Below are 9,667 nucleotides of genomic sequence, written 5' to 3'. Positions count from 1 at the left end.
ATCTATTCGATCATATTAAAATAATATTTATCGTAATAAATTAATTAAAAAAATTTTATTTCGATTGAATCAATTATATTTTATTTATTCAATTTTATTTAATGTAATTTACTATAGTATTTCATTTAATAAGTATATTTAATTCTTTAATTTTAAAGTTATCGCTATTGATTTTATTTTATTTTCATATTTCGTTCATTTTTTATTTCGTCCATACAAAATCATGGAATAAAGATGATTGTGAATTCAGGTGATTCTGAATAAGCATGAGGTGAATTCATATTTTTATCAACATAGATGTCGCTATAAGTATATACTGATGAATAAAGTTGTGTTGAATTTACATGTCGACGAATAAAGATGGCTGCATACCATTTGAGTAGAGATGTTTTGAATGGTGTTGTATCGGTCCCAAATTAACTTCAAGCTACTGCCGTATTTTAAAGGTAACTTTAAAAAACGCATCGATTGTCACCTTAGCTATCTCAATCGGTTAGTTTGTTCGAGAGATATTGCGGGAGAAAGAAATGGTAAAAAACGTTTTTTTTCGAAACCAATGGCTTACAAAAGTATTTTCGAGCTCAAGGAGCACTTTCAAGCAAGGCAACTTTCCGTTAACTTATGATTGCCAACTCTTGCAACCAACTTTTGCCACCAACTTTGACCTCCATGAACTTGGCACCAAAAATTGATTTTTTTTAATTTTGATAGAAACAAATCGTTTGTTCGTCATTCGTTCTTAAATGTTTGTTAAATAACTTTATTTGTCCTAATATTATTTATTTTTACCTACCTCTACCCTCCATAATTCTACTCTTTAATATAATTTCGAGTTTTTTAATATTACGTAATTTATCTTCTTATTCATTGAATTATAAGTATTAAAATATATATTTATGTTAATCCAATCATCAATTGTTTTGTTTTTTCAGTTGGATCCTAATTATTATAGTTACAGTCTTAGTTTCTCATGTGCTCATCAGATACTTTTTCAACAGCAAAATGGAGTATATCAACAAAAACTGATAGATCATTATTGATTAATGATTGTAGTAGATGATATTTTTTATATTTTGTAAGTAGAAGAATATTTTTCGAAAACGTAATTATTGATACATTTTTTCGCTGTTTAAGAATGAAGTCTATTTTATTTAATTTTTTATTTTAATCGCTCTAAATGAATGTTGGACACAGGAATAATTGTTTATGAGACTGAAATTAGTAGGCATCATAAAATTTTTGTTTTTCATTAAAAAATTGCAACATCAATCGGGAAAAATTTTTTAAATTGCGCGCACAAATTTTTCACAGCTCCACGTGTGCATTTTTCTTAATTTTCACCTTATTGACAAGTAACTTATTTATAAACATATAAAAATAATTCAACATCTACTAATTTCAATACCATAATTTTTTCTCTAAAGCTTCGAAATATTTGCCTTAATTTATATTCTGATGAAAAAAGGTTTACTGTTGGATTTGTTATAGTCATAATAATGTTCTGAATTGTAGATTACGATATTCTATAGAGTACTTAGTAACTTTGTCAAACAAGAGGTGTACAGGTTAACTTTCTTTAATCAAACGGTAAAATGAAACTATTTCAATTATTTACGCCTTGTTTCATTTTATTTCATAGAAATATTCTTAACTTTAATTTAAATGTGTGTAAAGTGTTGGAGCTTGTAATTCTCGAAGTAAATTAAAGAATACTCCAAAAAATACATAATACTTCAAGATAATTAATACTTTTTAAGCAATTCGTAATCAAACAAATATTCCTCAATATTTCATTCATATTAACTATATTAATATTATCGTTTCAGTTTCTCAACTAAATTTTTTTACCTCTTAATTTAATTAGTCACTATTTATTTTATAAAATTTTATTGATATAATTATTTACACAAAAAAGCAAATTCATGCTAATACAATGTCAAATTATTCCTTTCGATTATATTTAGTAAACTTAAATATCCTTTTTATAGCATAAATAGAGTTTACTATTGATTTTTTAATATTGATCGTTCGATAATTATAGTTAACAAAAACAAATTCAATAAAATAAAGAAAATAAAGCACTTTTGTCTTATTGATCCGTAGGCTTGGGTATGTCTTAACGTTAAGATTTATAAACATGAATTGAGACACTTTAACGAAGGAGTTGGTCAACATGTTGGAATTAAATAACAATGAACTATCTAAAAAATCATGCAATGTTTACTTGCAAAAATTATCAATGCTTAGTGGGCAGTCAGTAATGAAAATATCTATTCAGAAACTGATAGTGAAAGCGGTGTCGAAGCAAATAAAGGAAACAGCTGTTTCTCATGTCCGCTTAAAAACCAAATTTGGAAATGGCGTTGATGCTGCAGCAAAAACCTACAAAAGTCGACAATGCGAACGAGCGATAGGTGATGATTATTAAAGACCTTAAGCGTTATAGAAGTGTAGAAGGTTTAAAACATTGTAATACTTCCAAATACGAAAAAATGGGGATGAAAAATGTGCGACTGAAAAAGCGACTACTATTGACAATATCAAAACAGGAAAAAAAGCTCGCTAATCAATTCGACATACCATGAGAAGAGTTGGAGATGCAGAGGTGAGTGTATTCAGCTTTAGAATATTATTAGGGATGATATCAAGAGAATGAAATGTTTCGGGTTTAATTATAGGCGATAGATTTTCATAATTTTGTAAATGTTGATGAAAAACTGGTGCTCATTTTTTGTTTTATTTTGATTTATTGTGAGTTTTTTATTGCGTTATTTAATTTTCTTTTTAACTTCCCGCTAAGAAAATCGACGATTTTCAAAAATTTCGGGAAGTTATTGTTTTCACCCCGATTTTCGAAAATCGAGTTTTCATCAGATGTCGACGTTTTGAGGTCCTAGGAAGCTATTCTGACTATTTTCAGAATGATGTCCGAGTGTGTGTATGTATGTGTGTGTGTGTGTGTATGTTGTAAACTCTTTGTAACTTTTGAACTAATGAATCGATTTGGATGGTTGAGGTGGCAATCGAAAGAGCTTGTTGGCCATCAACTTTTCTGAAAATTTCAGATTATTTGATCGAATAGACTCGAAAATATTTGCGAATTACGAAAAAAAAAAAATTTTTTTTTAGTTTTTAGGGTCAACCGACGCCCAGATTTTTTTTTTTTTATAATTTAATAAAAAAATATTCCTTAAGTTATTTTCAAATTTTTTTTTTTATGTATTTAAATTTACAAATAATTGTCACTCATTTAATTAACATGGAAAGCCGACTTTAATTTTCGTAAGTTTTTTTTTTTTTTTTTTGGATAAATAATGTAGTTGATCAATTATTAATGAGAATATAATTTTTTTGATTAAAGTTATTTAAATAATTTTAAATAACTGATGATTGGAAGATAGCTGAAAAAAAAAACGATAAATGAATAATATTTTATTCTCTAGATTCCCTGTGTCAGAACTGAATTTTAAAGAGTTTAATTTAATTTAATTTAATGTCATAGATGGTCAGAATTTATTACCTATATTAATTCTACTTGTGACTATCAAATGAAACTAGGAGAGTTATTTTAACTAGGTGATATACTCTAGTGTACAGACTGTCGGAATCAATGAAATAGCCTGGAAAAAATAAAACAGAAGTTGAGTCCTGTTGTGGGTTTCTCAATGAACACTGTCTTAAAAATGATACCTATGAACACAGTATTATCGTAGCTACAATATTTATTATTATTTTTCTGCGTTGTTGTTAGAACAATAAGTGTGTCTACAGAAGAGGAAAAAGAGAATAGAAAATAGAAGGTCTTTTACGGACAAATACATTCTAGTGATATACGCGGTTGCCCTCACATTGATAATCTTATATCCTTACCTAAGAAGGTAAATTTACTTATATTATATTTATTTATATTTTATAAAATACTTAAAATATCAATCCCACAACCTTCAACTATATTATTAAAGTATAAGTAATTTTTTTATGTATGTAGCAATTAAAATAAAAGATTAAGTACCCATAGCCAGCTCCCGATGTTCCAAACCAGTTATCTCCAGTTATTACAAATCTATTTATTTTGGTCTTTTGATGTTCTATGAATAGTTATTTTTTTTTTTAATTTTAGCGGCTCATGAATGTTCGAAAAAAAAAAAAAATTTTTATAAGACAAGCTTTAGATTGTTTTTATTAGTTTCCTCAAGTATTAATAATAATGTTAATGTTGTCATTAATAAGAAATTAAAATATTTACAGTTTAGTTAACATAATCTCTTATGAATCAAGATGTGGTGGTCAAGTATTTGCATAAACAAGGCATTATAATTTGGAGTTTTTGTGCGAATACAAGAATTTAAGTAATTGAACGACAAGAATATTATTAATTACCTATTATTGTGTCAAAAAACGTTTTTACGTACGTATGTCATTGATTAATATTTATTTATTTTAAATCTATCTAAATAAATAAATCACTTAATTAGTTTACTATATTAATTGCTATTTCTTCTGCAGGATATTAATTGAAAATGAACATATTAAATTAGATACATTCATGGCATCACTACTTCATGATCTCAATAAGGTAAATCTATTTTTATTGTGTGATATAGTTTTTACTTCGTAAAAATGATATAATTAGTATGCTATATACCTATGACTTTATTTGTTTTTTAGGGTGTATATTGCATATTTATGAATCGTCCGTTTTAGTCTACTATAGTAATTTAAAATCTTCGAATTGTGTTGTAACTTCCGGATGGATACTTCAAAAATTTCTGATTTCGGTCTTCATGGTATGCGGCATTGTGCTGAATCTGAAAACATTGGTGAACATCAATATAATGAAATGTAAGATTATTTTAATTTAATATTACACAGTGAGTGGCATTAAGTAATTATTGCTGATAAGCTATTAATTTTTTTTTTTAATTAATTACAAAGCTATTTTGGAAAGCATCAGAATTATTGAAAAATACCAATGCACCTATCAGAAATACACTAGACAGTGATATTTATTCTTTTGTCATCATATTTTTGAGATAGTCGGTAGAAAAGAACCATTTGGTGGAGTTAGTCTGAAACCCAACGGTATTTGCATTAAAACATCATATTATTATGTATTAACTAATAACGCTGATACGGTCAATTTATTAATCTTAATGTAATTAACAGAAATAATAAACAAAGTAAAAAAGTATCCAGAATATGACAAGCCATCATTTAGACCCGACATTGTGAAATTTTCAACGTCTGACACGAATTGTGTTGACTACGTAATTAACACGATAACAGACTGCTGGACAGAAAACTCATAATTACCCTGATAACACGAGTTGATCGAGAAAAAGTTGGTCATTCATTAGTTTTCGACCAACTTGACGACAAGTTATCGACAACTTCAGCTTTTGCAACTTTTGGCTACAAGTTACCGCCAACTTTCTCAGAAAGTTGGCGGCAGTATGGAGCCGCAACTGGAATGCAAGTTTTTGAGGAAATTGAAAGTAAACTTACCGTCAACTTATGATCACCAACTTTTGCAAGCAACTTTTGCCACCAACTTTCTCAGAAAGTGATCGTCAACTTTTTGGATTTACAACTTTTGCCACCAACTTTCTCAGAAAATGTCCATCAACTATTGGAGGTACCAACTGTTGGCGATCAACTTGGTTCCAGTTGCGGCTGCAAGTTTCTCGTCAGTTTCTCGCCAACTTGGCTATCAGGGTAAGACTGGATTTCAAGACAATTCTAATAACGCGCTTAAAGAAAATGAAAACTGATAGACATTGTAATATTATAGATTAGATGATGAATATAGTAGAGAAGAATGTCAACAACCTCGAAGATCTCGTCAATGAGCTTACGCGCCTTCTCTTTGAGGAGAAACAAAAACCTGAGGATCTAATTAATAGAATGTAACCTGACTTGGTTTTTAAATAAATTTTTATTTATTTCAACAGTTTTTAAATTTATTTATTATATTTTATTTTTTTGTTATTGCAGACCTATTACTGTTTGACTAATTGAATCGGCGTTGAACCTGAGGTTTTTGATTTAGTAGGAACCTATTGCAATAATATCGTTAGATTCATCGCTATGTATGCTGAAAGTACTCCTTTCCAGGTGCATATATTCGTTTATTTACTAAGAATTATTTTATATTCATTAAATAATTAAATTTATTGATTGTTTTAGGATTTTATTTTTCTTAATAATCTATTACGTTATTTTATCGTGTAATCAAAGGTTATTGCGTTTCTAAAGCCCAAACTATCGGTGACGCATACATGGCGGTACCTAATTTTTTTGCAGTGAAAAATTAATTCATTTACTTTTATTAATTTAAAAATAGTAATAGTTTCAATGTTTTTAAAGCTTCTTAACGCAGTTAAACATCATACGATTGTTCGTTGGCCAAATAATACGTCAAAATTGCGGATAGGAATTTATACGAGTACGGAAAATTTATGCTTATTATTATGATCTATGATCTGTTTATTTATTGTCATATTTAAGTTTATATTTATCTAATGATACATAATTGTGTACATTAAGTTTTACAATTAGTTTTTGATTACATACTCAGCTTGAATTTTTTTTTAATCAAAATATTTTTCTTTTCCAAGCGAACGAAACGCTTGTCTAATTGGTATCATTTATAATTCTGTTTATTTCAATCCAACTATGATTTTTATTATTATTAAGAGAATTAATGATTATAATTAGTAATTAAAATACAGCATAGATTTCAAGCATATGGAATTTATGTATATGAAAGTTACTGACGAGTGTTTATTTTTTAGATTTTATAATTTGTACCGTTAAAAATTTTTATAATTGTTCGTATTGAGAATTTTGGTTAATTAATAATAATTATGATTATGTTTATAAAATTAATTTTCGTGGTCTACAGAGTGTGAAAAAAATTTTTTTTTTGTTTTTGTAACGAAAGCGCTTTGTCGCAACCGAAGTTTAAAAACTAACAAATAAAACAAAGGAGACATAATCCTTGTATTAATACTTTAACTAAAAAATTATTAATGATTTATTGTTGTGTAATCTATAATTTCCATAATTATATAATTATATGAGTACATGACATATAGAATTTTTTTTGTTCACCGAAAGAACGCAAATTATCTGTATGGCTGTGGAAAGTGAACTGAATTGTACCTCAGATGCTAGCGTAAGAAATTATAATATCAATTATGTTAAATGTATGTAGCTGGATAGTTATAATCTATCTAATATTTATGGTATGATAATATAAATAATAGCTATAAATAATATTACTAATAACTATACTAAAAATACCTGACAAAATATGTAAAAATTAACAATAGAGAAACAAGGAATTAAAATATCCAGACACTATTGCTATCTATAATGTGGAATAAATATTATAAACGTACACTCAAATTTATTGATATATTCTTATAGTAATAAAAATTTTAAATAATAAAAGTAAGTATCAATTTTTCTTACCATTTCAGGTTACAAAGATAAAAAGAATATGGATAAATAACTGAAATTCCAATTCCAAAACAATTTCTTGATCGTCATCAATAAATCGGTGATAGGATATTCAACAGTGTATATTTAGCAATGATGAAACTTAACTGTGATAATGAAAAATTTCAATTATAAAATATATGATTCGTCTACATACCTATAATGCTTAAGATTGAAATATTTCCAAAAAATTATGTTATTTTTTATTGTAGTCATTAATAATTAGACTCAAACTTCAGTTCAATTATTTTTGTCAATGTACATAAAAATAAGAAATCTACGTTTAAAATTAAAAAAAAAAATATTTAACAAATACGACAAAGATTCACTTTTGATTCCAAACTTCTTATCATAGTGGGAAAATTCAATTACAACTTACAAGTGCAAATAATATTTAATAAATTAATTTTAGTCTTTTGAAAAATAATAATTACTGGCAATAACTCAGTGGTTATGGAAAATAATTCTATGATAAATATGCTTAAGCATGCCCGGCAATATTGTTAAATAATTAGTATGCTTTCAATATTAATACGTATCAAAAATTTATTCACCTTTCTCTAGGTAATTATTTAGCTACTACCCATAATAGAGCAATGTATTAAGCTATAGAATGCTTATAGAAATTCTTCACAGTCTATACAAAATAAGGGCTTGTCACTGTCTGTGAAATTATGTAGAAACGTAGAAAGTCTCGAATTTGTATTGTATTATCAGGACCTGATGGGTAATTGGTTACCTGTATCATTGGGAATCTATATATTTAATAGGAATTGCGATATTTGGGATCAGAATCATCGCGATCTGGACATCAAACATATGCGTCATCGGAATCTATTGGTTTGTTCGGATTCTCCGCTCGGCGCACTGGGGCGCTTACAATATACCCGGGAAAATTTAAATTCATAATTAAATTTAATTAGTAGAAAAAAAGTGAATTACCAATTTAAAAAAAATGTATTAATTATTATTGTATTGATTAAAGTGAAATTTAAGTGAAACAAATCTTAGTATTTCAAATCGATCATTAATTAATAGAAATTAATGTAAATTTCGTGTGCGAAAAAAGCGTCAAAGTACCCTGGATGGCGAGTCCGAACACACCAATATAAATAAAACAACCAAGAATATATAATTAATGAATTATTCGAAATATATATATACATATGTATATTAAATATATTTATATATATGTATATACGGGCCGTAGTCCCGTGTCTGCAACCTGTCTCGTAGTGACTGCAAGCTGTCTCGTAGCGTGACTGCAATCTGTCTCCAATCTATCACGTAGCGTGTCTCGAATCTGTCTCGTAGCGTGACTGCAAGATAATTTACGAGACAGGTTGCAGACACGGGACTACGGCCCGTATATACATATGTATAAATATATTTAATATACAAATGTATATATATATTTCAAATAATTCATTAATTATATATTTTTTGTTGTTTTATTTATCTTGGTGTGTTCGGACTCACCATCCAGAGTACTTTGACGCTTTTTTCGCACACGAAATTTACATTAATTTCTATTAATTAATGATCGATTTGAAATACTAAGATTTGTTTCACTTAAATTTCACTTTAATCAATACACTGATAATTAATACATTTTTTTTTTAATTGGTAATTCACTTTTTTTCTACTAATTAAATTTAATTATGAATTAAAATTTTCCCGGGTATATTGCAAGCGCTCCAGTGCGCCGAGCGGAGAATCCGAACAAACCATATGTACTGGACATCCGCCACCGTGTGAGATGAACTAGCGCATGCGCCTGATAATTAAAAATATCGGTATAATAAATAAATTCAGAATAAAATTAAATAAAAATATAAAAACAATAGAACAAACAATTGTATTGATCGAACAAACAATAAAAAAAATTAAGCTATTAAATGAAAAAAAAAACAATCGGATTTGAGACATAAAGCGGCAACATGAGAAAATTTCAATTTTTAATTTTTTAAAAATAAATAATATTAGAACAAATGAAGTTATTTAACAACCATTTAAGAACAAATGACGAACAAACGATTTGTTTATATCAAAATTAAAAAAAATCAATTTTTGGCGCCAAGTTCATGGAGGTGGATGAGTGTGTGTGAGTTATAACCCCACCACCCCGCTATGTGTCAAATAGAAAAGCACCTTTATAAAAAAC

At 27.6% G+C, this 9,667-nt stretch overlaps 2 long non-coding RNA genes across 13 annotated transcripts; one reads left to right on the top strand and one right to left on the bottom strand.

The window, feature by feature from the left end:
• Positions 1-315: 315 nt before the first annotated feature.
• Positions 316-7,430, top strand: LOC103579114 (uncharacterized). Of its 11 annotated transcripts, none has more exons than XR_008403981.1 (11): positions 316-446; positions 933-1,075; positions 2,104-2,605; positions 3,503-3,878; positions 4,249-4,408; positions 4,507-4,576; positions 4,669-4,842; positions 4,936-5,082; positions 5,167-5,906; positions 5,995-6,114; positions 6,187-7,430. It is a non-coding gene; the product is annotated as an uncharacterized LOC103579114 (long non-coding RNA). The 11 variants fall into 11 exon arrangements; XR_008403976.1 differs by having other exon boundaries at positions 319-446; positions 4,507-4,842; positions 5,167-5,715; positions 5,792-5,906; positions 6,187-7,429; XR_008403979.1 differs by having other exon boundaries at positions 3,444-3,878; positions 4,507-4,842.
• LOC103579116 (uncharacterized) lies at positions 4,718-8,312 on the bottom strand. Of its 2 annotated transcripts, XR_549510.3 has the most exons (4): positions 8,058-8,312; positions 7,477-7,610; positions 4,979-5,069; positions 4,719-4,808 (listed from the first exon to the last, which is right to left on the bottom strand). It is a non-coding gene; the product is annotated as an uncharacterized LOC103579116 (long non-coding RNA). The 2 variants fall into 2 exon arrangements; XR_549511.3 differs by lacking the exon at positions 4,979-5,069 and having other exon boundaries at positions 4,718-4,808.
• Between the last annotated feature and the right edge of the window lie 1,355 nt (positions 8,313-9,667).

Source organism: Microplitis demolitor, chromosome 7 (genome assembly GCF_026212275.2).
Source record: "Microplitis demolitor isolate Queensland-Clemson2020A chromosome 7, iyMicDemo2.1a, whole genome shotgun sequence".
In the NCBI taxonomy this organism is placed as follows: Eukaryota; Metazoa; Arthropoda; class Insecta; order Hymenoptera; family Braconidae; genus Microplitis; species Microplitis demolitor.
Note: the sequence above shows the minus strand (reverse complement) of the source record. Positions and strands in the feature narration are given on the sequence as shown.